Consider the following 13,006-nt stretch of genomic DNA (forward strand, 5'->3'; position numbering starts at 1 on the left):
CTAACGCTGGTGCTGTTACTAACGCATTTTTCAAAGTATTAAAAGCTTTCCTTTCCTTTTCGCCAAATACAAATTTCACATCTTTACGTAACAAATTCACCAAAGGCTGACTAATTTCTGCAAAATTATCTATATGTCTCCTCCTCCAGGTTGCTAAACCCAAAAATCTACGAACGTCTCTCCTATTCCTTGGTTCACAAAACTTCAAAATACTATCATTTGTTTTCGGATCAATTTTTATCTCTTTACCATCAACAATGTGACCCAAGAATTTTACACTTCTAACAATAAACTTCGTCTTAGCAAAGTTTAAAGTTATATTTGCCTTACGATAAACACTTAAAACATACTCAAGATGTTCCAGATGTTCCTCATAGCTATCAGAAAATATTAATTGGTCATCTAAGTAACAACATAGAAATTTGGTAGTCTCTAACCCAAATAATTGATTCATTGCCGCCTGAAAAATCGAGGCGCTACTCTTTAACCCCATGGGTAGGCGTGTCCATACATATTGTCTACCTTCATAAAGAAACGCTGTACATGCATACGAATCTGGATGCAAGGCTTGCTGGTAATACGAGTCCTTTAAATCACAAGACGTGTAAATCTTACTACCTGATAATCGATGTAACAAAGTTTGAATAGGCTCAACCTGCACTTTAGATGCTTCCACTTTCTCATTCAAAAATCTACAGTCAAGAACAGGGCGATCTGTACCATCGCTTTTTCTAACACAAAACATGGGATTACTATAAGGGCTAGTAGCCTCTTTGATAATTCCGAGTCTTAACCATTTCTCTATTTGTTCTCTAAAGCTATCCTTCAAGTTGATTGGTATAGGATAAGGCTTGACATTGACTATCCCTTCATCCTTCAAAACAATCTTATATGGCTCCAAATTGGCTAACCTAGGCTCATCTGAGAATAAATCTTTATATTTGATTAATAAATCTATCAACTTTGGCTTAACATACATGGGTAAGTCATCCCTAGCTTGCACAGAATCTATTATACACTGTTCAGTAATACAGTTTGAACTCTTACTCTCCTTTATGAAACAGTTACTCATATTAAAACTATTTAAATTGACAAGAGTTTCAGCACCAACTTTATCCTTTAAACACATTATATTCTTCTGAAGCTCTAGGACAGCGTTGTATTTATACAAAAAATCTGCACCAATCAACAAATCTACATGAAGACCATCGACAACAAATACAAAAATGTTGAACACCCTGTCATTTATTATTATATTTAGTTCCTGGCAACCTTTCACACACTGTTTGACATTATTTACAAATCCAGACAATATCACATTTTTTGCAGGATTCAGTTTTGCTTTAGGCATTATTGCAACAATTTTATCCCATGCTTTCTTTGATAAAATAGAGCACTCGCTACCAGTATCAATAATACATGTAAACTCTAATCCTACAATACTACAACTCGATCGCGGTGAAGAAAATTTACATCTCTCAAAATTTCTTCCCTCAGAACTAAGCAACAATTCGTCGTCAACAACAAAACAAATTTTTAAGTTGGTGCTAGTTTGTACTTTTGTTTCATCATGATAACACTCTACCTCACCATTTCTCAATTCAGAAATTTGTGTACCTGACTCTACGCCTAGTCAATCATTTCTAGTTTCATTAGTGTGAAATACACGATGATCAGGGAAACTTCTAGAAACCCTGTCTCTTTCATCTTGTTCTGCACTTACACTATTATCATGCTCAGCACCACTTCTACTAGTTTCATTCTGTATACTTCTTTCATCATCATTATCATCGTTCTTTTCATAATCTTGCCTATTTCTTCGTCTCCAATACCATCTGTCATTTCTGTTTGAAAACCTACGATTCCTTCTGTGAAAATACTTCCCTTCGCGAAATTTATTTTTGGTGTAAGACCTATTCTTATCAGTACATTGGGTCTCTCTATCCTTTACTTGTACATTTCTTACATCATATTTGCTTGTTTTAGCATATCTGTCATTTTGGCTACTTGTTTCTTTACCACGCTTATCATTATCGTAATACTTACAACTATCAACAACTCTATTATAGCTTGGAATATCCAAACGTTCTAATCTCTCAATTAGATCAGACACACTCTGTATTTTAACAAGTGATAACATTTTACGTACATCATATGGCAACACTGATAACAATAAATCCACAGTCTCAAATTCGTCAGGGCAAGGCACTAAGTTCACATACTTTCGATACACTGACCATGCATAGTCAACAAGTGATTTATACCCTGAAGATTTAAAATTAGATTGATACAAAGCACGAAGTTGTGCAGCTACAATCCTTTTATCAGTATACTTCTGAAGAAAATAGTGTACAAAATCGTTATAAGACCTTATTTTACTCTTCATCGACAAAAACCAACCTTGTGCACTATTAGCAAGTTTCTTTTCCAAGATTAATAAACGATCCCTTTCATTAATGCATCCCATCTCAAAATATGAGGTCATTTCTTCCAAGAACTTTCTCGGACTTTCAGTCATGATGTCGCCAGAAAACGAAGGGTAAGCATTTAATTCTGTTAGTTTAACTGGCCTAGATGCTACTACATTATTACCAAAACATCTATTAAAACATATCCTATCGTTATCGAAACCCTCATTATTAGGATTAAACTGACCATTATCTGCATAGTGAGTAGGAAACACTGTATGGTTACACACACACATACAATCCCTTTCCTTGTCACAACCCTTTCTTGGTTGACAATTATTACCTATATTTTTTTCTTTGACCTTTCCACCTTGAAACAATCGCATTCTGCTGCTTTCTTCGACCGGCCTTATCAAGTTTCTCTCCCTTGCACGTGAGTCAGTAGGAAAGCAACAATGATGTTCCCCCTCACGTCTCTTACAAACAGCTGAGCACAATTCCTCCCTTGATCTCATACACTCTGTTAATTTTTCGTGAGTTTCAGAACCAGAATAACAACTATTACTTTCTACCTGTTCAAAATTATTTGATTTAAAATTATCGTTCTGAAAATTTTGCAACAAACCAGACCCTTCAACTTGTTCATTAAATGGAAAATAAAATCTATTATTAGAGTCATCATAAGCAGAACAATTCTTATTACTGATATTAGACACAACATGAGAGTTTAAACTTCTAGTACAGTCGGCAACAAAAGTATTATCATTAGACCGCGGTAGTTTGCCAATTGTGCCTTGAAAAGATGTACTTACAACTTGGTTAGTGTTCCTCCTTCGGCGATTTTGATCTGCACACAAATAAAACACGTCTTCCTGCTTTTCTTCGAGCTGATTTCGCACCTCTGAGCCCTGGTCTTCCACTTCTTCATCTTCTTGACAGACTCTACTTTTAATGGCTGTCTCCTTTTCACGAATACACAAGTCACCTGGCCGCTCTTTGACAAGTTTTTCCAGGGAATCAAACCTCTCCGTTAATTTTTCCACTTCCTTTTGAAGCTGATCATTTTCCTTTTTGCAAATAGTTCTATTAGAAATTATTCTTACTTCCAAATCTTTAACTTGGCGCTGGAACTCAAATACACTCTCTTCTAATCGTTTATGCATTCCTTGCATCTCTTCCTTTATTTCAGCACGAACTTCTTGGAGGTTGTTTTTCACTTCAGAACGAACTTCCTGGAGGTTGATTTTCACTTCCGAACGAACTTCCTGGAGGTTGCTATCGAGTCCTGTCATTAAACTTAATAATTTGTCCAGTTTGTCATCTTTTACCGACTTGTCATTGTGTGTGTCTTCTTTTGTACACTCGTCACACTTCCATGGAGTATCTGGTTGTGAATAATAGTCTTGCTCCTCTGCACTCATTTTTAAACACTTAAAATGATAGTATTTATTACAAACATCACAACCCATAGAAAGTCCACTATCGTCACAACAAACAGCTTCCGTGCTCGTGTCCGACATTGTTATCAAAATAAACGTGGCCACTTAAATCTGAAACACCATAATTGCTCAAACACTATAACATAATGGAAATAACTCACTTTTGAACAAGCCACAAACGTCAAGAATACCACCCGAACCAACACGTACTTTTGAATCACGTCGGGGTCACCAATTTGCAATGTTCCTTTTGTCTTCTTTATCGAAAGGATAATGTCTTCTGTAATCTGACTCCACTAAACTTCTTTTATATAAATCTCTTTCGATAGCACACTATAATAAAAGCTCGCATGGACGGGTTAATTCGTTTGTATGTTAAATTAGTGCTCATTAATATATTATATACTTATATTTTGGCGTTAGATATTACAATTGCTACAATGTCGCACGGACGTCTTAACACTAGGATCGTACCTCTCCAACTAACTTATTAAACTCTCTTTTCACACTCAGTGTATCCAACTACAATATAATACCACTAATTCATTTTTTTAAACTTTTTTATGCATACAAAAGAATTCGACTGATCTTTGACAAAATACTAAACACTACAACGCATAAATTCAAATACATTTAATTCTCACACACAGGTGTGCAATTGCCCCCCTGCTTATCTGTGTTGTACATACCCCCCGAAACAAAATTCTAAATACGCCACTGTCTACGAGACTAGATTAAAAAACCTTATTTCTCATCTAGTTTTGTTTTGTAAGAAACCATATTGAGGATTAGTATGTTATATTCCACTGCCCAGATCTTTAAAAATTGAATAGATGTCAAACTCGTAGGTAATTGAGCCCTGTCCGCTGGTCCAATAACTAGTACACGAACCTTTGGTGTATGTATATACGAGTTACAGCTTCGATCCCTGGTAGGAGAGACCTGAAATTTCAACGGATTACGGTGGATCAATGCCTCCTATAACCTCGGTACTGAAAAGAAACGCTAAACTAATTTACCAGCCAATCCTAAGTAATTGAGGACGTTAAGAGGCCTCATCACTGCGAATTTAAAATACCGCTAATTTTACAGTAACTATGTGATATCTTCAAATAGATAAAAGACAATCAAAAAGTGGAACAAGACCTCCCTAGACAATATTATTCTGCTTGAGATACCGTTATCATGACTCATTTATCTGCTTTCGATTTACAGATATTTAGAAAATTGGCATTTATTTTCGCGTTTCTAAATAACTGCAAACGGAAAGCTACTAGGTGACTCGTGATAACGTGTAAAATAATATTGTCTAGTGCTTTTGTTCCACATTTCGATTATCTTTTATCTATTTGAAGATATCACATAATTACCGTAGAATAAGCGGTATTTTAATTTCGCAGTGATAGGGAGTCTTAAATAATTACAAACACCAATCCAGATCTCTCGAGGCATAATATGAAAGATCCAGGACAAAGGTAAAAACCGGTAGTATCTTGTCAAAAATCAGGATGCCTGAAATAACTAAGCAAACTCCCCAATTTCTTGTCTGACCAATTAATATATAGTCTCTTACTTTGTAGCTGCAAAAGAGAAACATGTTAACTTTGGTTGCTGTCAGCAATCAATTAAATTCTTCTTTAACGTCAAAAGAGACCGACGGAAAATTCATTTACCATGTTCATAGAGCTATGTATATGCATAGTCACACGCGAGAAACGACATTCGTTAGTAACATTTTATCTTTCAAAGATGTCGCTGCGAAAACAAAAATATAACCATGTCGATTTCCGCTTAACGGCTATGCTTAAACTAGGCATTTCATTAATTGACTTGATCACATTACTAAGTAATGTAACAGATCTATTTTGGAAATAATATACACAACTTAAAATAGAAGGTTGCTTGGCATTAAATTCGTAGCACTCACATAATCTTCATTCTGCTAGGACATAGATCTACCATGGTATACACAATCTAAACGTTTCCCAAAAACTCCAAGTATTTTCATTTAATTTGTTTATTGATTCACTTTTTTTTATCGATAGGGATGGAACTTTATTGTGTCATTTCATTTACTTAACTTTGGAATATGCACGTGGGGGTGCCAGAACACCCCATTTAATTAAATATTACTAAAGGTAATAATAAACGGACTTGAAAAAAATCTAGGGTCTATATCACTTTTCACGTACTAGAATAAAAAATAGTATTTAAAAAACATTTTGAACAAACGTTGTTATTTCTTATTGCATGAAATCTGTGCTTCCTTTTTGTGCTAAGCACAAACAGCCATCTTGCAACTGGTACAAAAATATCTTGGTGATCCTGCGTAGCGCAGTCACTAACACTCTCGCCTGTGGTGTGAGCGGTCCCGGGTTCTATTCGCGTTGGGGGCATTCAGTCGAAAAAGTGTTAAAAAAAAAGAAGATACTTTTTCAGGTCAGCCATCCTGAATGAGTTTTTTCCTGGATTTTCTTTGTTCACACCAGGCAAATGCCGAGGTGGTACCTAACATATAGGTCCCAGGCCGCTTCCTTCCTTCCCCAATTCTTTCTTCCGTCCCTTTCCCCAGATATTGTGTTCGCCGAGGGACGTCATCCCTCAAAGCATGACGGGCCAACATGGCCATAGATGCCGAAAGCCCAGAAATCTAAAATCCTAAAAAATATTTTGTTTTTTTGTTCGTCTTCTTTGGGTACATTCGACATCACATTTGGCTCGGAAGACCAGGTATTGAACCACGCATACATGGTTGGTCTTCAATACGAAGAATATTTTTAATGCCGGTAGACAAATTCGTAGGAGGATTTAACTTTATGCACTCCTTCATGTAGGGTCTTGCTAACTGCATCCCCAGTTCTTTGAGAAACTTGTTACGTTCGAATTCCTTCTGTTGACTCACGACATTGGAGAAGAGAACCATTGCGTTAACACCAGCCTGACCCAAAATACCATAAAGAAAACTCAAAGGCAATCGACGCGTTTCCCTGCTGGCTGAATATATACAGGATATTTCAAAACAACAACGAAAATGTTTGGGAGGTGATTCCTGCCACAAAGATTACACAAAAAGTATAGACCAACTTGGGTGCACAAATGTTTCCTTTCAGAGTTATAGGCTGCCGAAAACATGAAAAAAAAATGAACTTTTTTAAAGGTCCATAGCTCCAAAACTATATGACCTATAATAGTCGGGTCAAGATTTCACTTAGGAACTAATATGTGCTCTATCGAAGATTACATATTTCAAAACCCTAAGGTATGATCTGTCAGGAAAGTAAATGTACACCTATTTTTCGAGTCTGGCATTCCTGCGCTCCATCCGTGGAGAGTATGAGAATTAAATCAATCAAATGTTTACTGAGGGGCAAAAAGAAAAGCTTAATCTGAATAAGACATTGCAGAGGGACACAAGCTATGAATACGAATAGTGCATTGTGTAAATAAAGGACGACACCGAAAGAGAAAGCCAGAAACAGCTCTTAAACTTACAAAAAAAGAGTAAAAATTGTCGAAGTGGGAATATAAAACACAAATACAACAAATACGCCGACAACTAAACGATTACCATGCCATGATCTTGGTGTAGTGGTTAAGGTGCTGGCTTACAAATGCAAAGGACGCAAGTTCGAATCCTCAGCAAGGACATTTTTAAAAATTTTTGTTAATAATACATACAACTCATGAGAGATGGTAAAAGAGGTCCTATTTAGTTTTTCGTAGCAATTATTATTGGTAATGTTTAGTACTGATAATACTTTTTGTCTTTGCGTATTGCTTTTATTCTTTTCTTCATTTCAAAAGAGAAGAATATCCGAACAAATGCCACCAAAATTCCTCATATTTTGAATGTAAACGCCATTTGCAATTAGTGAAGAATAAAAATTGAACGTTCCGATGTAGCTGCAAAAAGTAAAAGTAAAAACATGGAAGTCGACCATACTCATGGTTATTAAAAATACAATTTCTACATGCCTTACACCTCCCGACCACGTTTCTACGTTAGCAAGTAAGAGGTTTGTGTTTAGGTTAGGTTGGTCAATACGTTTTGCAAAGGGGCCCGGTTTAGCTCTGACGCACCACAGGTGCGAGAAGGGAGAAAAACACTTTTTCTCTCTCCCTCTGTGTGTCTACTTATCTATCTATTTGTATATATATAACGCTATTTGTGAATGCCATAACCACCCTAATTTTCAGCGGATTGAGACGAAACTTGGCACAAACATTAATTGTTGAAATATCTTGATGAGTTCGTTAACCGGAATAATCAGATGAAAATGTTCAAAATGGTGGCCCTTCAAACTCTTAAAAAGTTCCAAGGGAACCAAATTTCGCCCATAAATAGGTATTCAGAAAGTTTGAATAAATTTTCCTCTTTTACTGAAATATTTGTGTGCAGAAACTTATTGAAATATTGGACCCGATTAATCGCCTAAAGAAGGTTCACGCCCTTTCGCTACGGTCAGTTTTTTTTTTTTTTTTTTTTTTTTTTTTTTTTTTTTTTTTTTGCAGGAGGGGGTTATTTTCCTATCGGAACAAGATGATTGTTAGCGATGATATGAAATTACACATTGAAAGTGAAGTAACTTGTGTAACGTGTTATTTGAAAGAATAATATAATAAATGTGCATTCCTCTAACACAGAGAACTCATGTATTTCAAGTTCGGGAGCCTGAATGGCGAGGAGTGTTATTTGATTTGCTTTTTAGTAACACATTGCATTGCAAATAAAGGTAGGCAACATTAGTGGTAAGTAAATAATAATAATAATAATAATAATAATAATAATAATAATAATAATAATAATAATAATAATAATAATAATAATAGGTGTTGTTTGTGGCAAGGTAATATCTTAATCAATTCTTCTTCAAACGTAATGATTGTAACGCCATATCTCCCTTACAAACAAAATATTAGCAATTTATATCGAGAGAACGAGAAACTGTAGAGCGATGGGAGCAACGTTGGACAGTATGCACTCATAGTACTCAGAAAAGTAAGCGATTTCAATGCAAAAGGAACGAAGAGTCATTGTCATGGGTAGTCATGGGGCCACGGCAGAGCCTTCTTTAGGCAAAGTGTCAATAACTTATATCGAGAGGTGATACTGGGATGGGACCAACTTTGTACACCGTGGACCCATAAAGCGCATCGAAAAAAATAGGGGGGGGGGCGCCAGCCAGCCTTACTTATTTCCACATAATAATATAAAATTATGTTGTCGAAATACACACACGAGTTAGCTACTAATATTTCATATTATTATTATTATTATTATTATCGACAGCGTCTTTTCATTACGTGTGCGTGTTTGACATGAAGCCAAAGAGAAGATCCATCATTCGTAGAAAGTTAAAGTCAGTTACTTTAACTGTGAACGACAGCGAAAAATACGAAAGGAGTGGACTACCTGTAGCGTAAAGCAATATTTTCTCTCAAATGGATAAAAAATCAAGCCGAGATTAATTCGAACTCGCATGGACAGCGCGAAAAGCCAGTGCTTTGTCCACTTTTTTTTAACTGACTCACTGAACGTGTTTCAGTAACTTACTTATTGCTAATTTTACTTGCTTCACTCGTTTAACTTGCTTTTTCTAATAACTTATAACGACAGAGACACGAATACAGAAACATCGAGAACAGTTAAAAATGATAGATGCTCTCCCGCCGGGAATCGAACCCGGAATTCCATACACCAAAGGCGCACGTGCTAGCGACTAGACCAGCGGGAAGGGCAGCACTGTCTCCCTGTGTCGTTAGGGATTACGACCACTGTCTTGCCAGCTATCACTTCTGTGGGTTGTATACTATGATCACATGTTTCTCCTCTGCTGCAAGAGTAAAACCTACATTATATGTAATACATGAGGTATTTAGACCTACATGCTCTTCATATAATGTAATAAAAGGGTCATGCTGGGAATAAGAAAAAGAACATTCCTTGGACAAAACGGAAACTATTGGCATCAGAAATATTTATCTACGAGGCATGCGCAGTAGTATATTTCAGAATAGTTACTGTTTTGTTCAGTAAACGAAGAAAGGGGTATAAAAAAGCAAATATGTCGCGTCAACGAGATCGACCAGATTTGACAGGGGCGGAAGCAGATGTATAGTAATACAACTTCGCTCAGTTGATACGAGCCGAGCCGGTTGATATCACTACCCGAGTTGGTCTTCTGCTTGGGCTCAAGAATTCGACCGTGCAGGTCTCAGCCTTAATTTTAAGAACTACAGTATAATTTTAAGTACTACAAGAAAAATACCTTTGACTCGACTCGGATTGAACTCGAGTCGAGTCGAATTTTGGCTCGACTCCTGCTCATCCCTATTCGTATTTGTATTTTGGTTCCACTTCAACAATTTCTACTCTTTTTTTTCTTCGTTTACCTATTGTTTCTGGATTTCTCTGTCGGTGTCGTCCTTTATTAACACCATGCACTATTCTTATTCCCAGCTTGTGACCCGCTTCAATGTCTTATTCAGTTTAGGCTTTTCTCCTTACATTGACTTGACATGTGATTGATTTAATTCTCACTTTCCGCGCACGACCGATGAAAATGTTTTATTATTATTATTATTATTATTATTATTATTATTATTATTATTATTATTATTATTATTATTATTATTATTTTTATTATTACTATACTATTGAACTTGCACGGCGAAATTACTGTATAATACGATATCATTTCAGTAATTTTATTCCATTGTATGTTATTTAATTTATTAATGGGCACTAAATTGTCTCCAGATCAACGAAGAAATTAACTACGGCATGCACTTTGGTGGAAATATCATTACATGAACATGTTTGGAACGAACCAATAATCTTATTGCAATGATATTTCCACCAAAGTGCATGGCGTAGTTAATTTATTCGTTGATCTGGAGACAATTTAGTGCCCATTAATAAACTAAATAACATACAATGGAGTAAAATTACAGAAATGATATCGTATTATACAGTAATTTCGCCGTGCAAGTTCAATAGTATAATAATAATAATAATAATAATAATAATAATAATAATAATAATAATAATAATAATAATAATAATAATAATAATAATAAAACATTTTCATCGGTCGTGCGCGGAAAGTGAGAATTAAATCAATCACATGTGAAGTCAATGTAAGAAGAAAAGCCTAAACTGAATAAGACATTGAAGCGGGTCACAAGCTGGGAATAAGAATAGTGCACGGTGTAAATAAAGGACGACACCGAAAGAGAAATCCAGAAACAGCAGGTAAAAGGAAAAAAAAGAGTAGACATTGTTGAAGTGGAAACATAAAATACAAACACGAATAGGGATGAGCACAAGTCGAGCCAAAATTCAATTCAACTCGAGTCAAAGGTAATTTTCTTGAATTGAGTTCCGAGCCAAGTCGCTGTTTTCGAGGTCTAGTTTCGAGTTGAGTTGAGTTTGATAATGGCTCTCTCGCTCGTTCAGCTCGTTTTAACTCGTTTTGAAATATTGGCCTGATCAGACTGGAAAGCAAAAGCCATGAGAAATGTAAGCAGTAATGTGGAATACTTTTAGTGTTGCTCACGACAGAGGTGCGTCTCATCTCGTAATTTTAGTGCATCTCCTGGGGCAATTTTAGTGTATCTCGTCTCGTCTAGATAACGAGAAGACAAGAGTTTATTATTATTATTATTATTATTACGAGACAGCCTCAAATATCGTAATCACCAATATAAGTATATACTGTAGTTCTTAAAATCAAGGCTGAGATCTGCACGGTCGAATTCTTGAGCCCAAGCAGAAGTCCAACTCGGGTAGTGATATCAACCGGCTCGGCTCGTATCAACTGAGCGAACAGCTCGAGTCGGCTCGGTTGGGATGAGCCGATGACCCGAGCCGGCTTAGTTGGAACAAGCCATCGACTCAGCTCAATTGAGCCGATGGCTCGAGCTTTCTCGGTTGGGATGGGTCACCTACTCGGCTCATGTGAACCGGTTCGAGCCAGCTAAGTTGAAACTAGTTCATCAGCACGTTTCGACTCAGCTCAACTAAGCCGATGGCTCAAATCGGCTCGGTGTGGTGAGCTGTTGGCTCGGCTCACTTCTCGATTCGGTTCGATATTGAATGAGCTGTAAGCCGAGCCGCTCGAGCCGTTGAGAAGCCCAAACCCGGTCCCAGCTGTTTTGAATATGTTTGGATGAAGCCTATAACTTTTAACAATTTTTTGCTCGAGCCCGAATACTTGCCCCTTCGGAACTCAAACCCAGAACGTGACCGATGTCCTTGCCTCCTGAAGACTTCCAGACGACCGAGATCGACAGTCAATTTGCTTTTACTATTCAGATACAAACCGTATATCTTTTAAAGATTATACATGGAGTTGATATAATAATAATAATAATAATAATAATAATAATAATAATAATAATAATAATAATAATAATAATAATAATAATAATAATAGTTTTAAACTTGCCCTGAAATTTGGCAAAACTTACTTAAAAGTAGAGATTTCGGTGAAAGGGTTCCGTACCTTCAAGACACACCTCTGCAACTACCAACATTTTAAACTAGAACCTTTTATTGAAGTTTCATGTAGAAAGTATGTTTTGAGGAAAATAACTGTAATAAATATAACTGAATATCACGCGACAGTAAGGCATATAATAAACTAATTTTTAGAATATGCAGAGGTAAATATAAAAGCTTCGTTACAAAAATACCTACACAGAGCATAATTCAATGAGCTCTGAAATACAATGTAACGAAATAGCCTATGCGATTCAGTCTACAGAGCAATTGTTACTTAAAGAATGGACATACACTATTTCGAGAATCGAGACAAGACGGGAAATGTTTACGATACTTTTCGTCTCGTCTCGATTCTCATCTCCAAAGAGAGACGAAAATTTTGATTTAGCCCTGACCCGTCTCGAATGTAAAATGTTAATTCTCATTTTATTTGTTTTAGAAACGAGATGAGAAACTCCTCTTCTCGTGAGCAACATTAAACCAAACCGAAATATTCTTTCCAAATGTCACGTTTCTCTTTGTAATGGTATGACCTAAGCGATAATTTAGCTTCTAGCTTTTAATCTTCTACGAGATAATAATAATTATTATTATTACTATTATTATTCCTGAAGATTTGATAGTTCAAGTATTGAAACATCCGAGTATTCAAA

This window comes from Thermobia domestica, chromosome 11, assembly GCF_964235325.1.
Source record: "Thermobia domestica chromosome 11, izTheDome1.hap1.1, whole genome shotgun sequence".
NCBI classification, from domain to species: Eukaryota; Metazoa; Arthropoda; class Insecta; order Zygentoma; family Lepismatidae; genus Thermobia; species Thermobia domestica.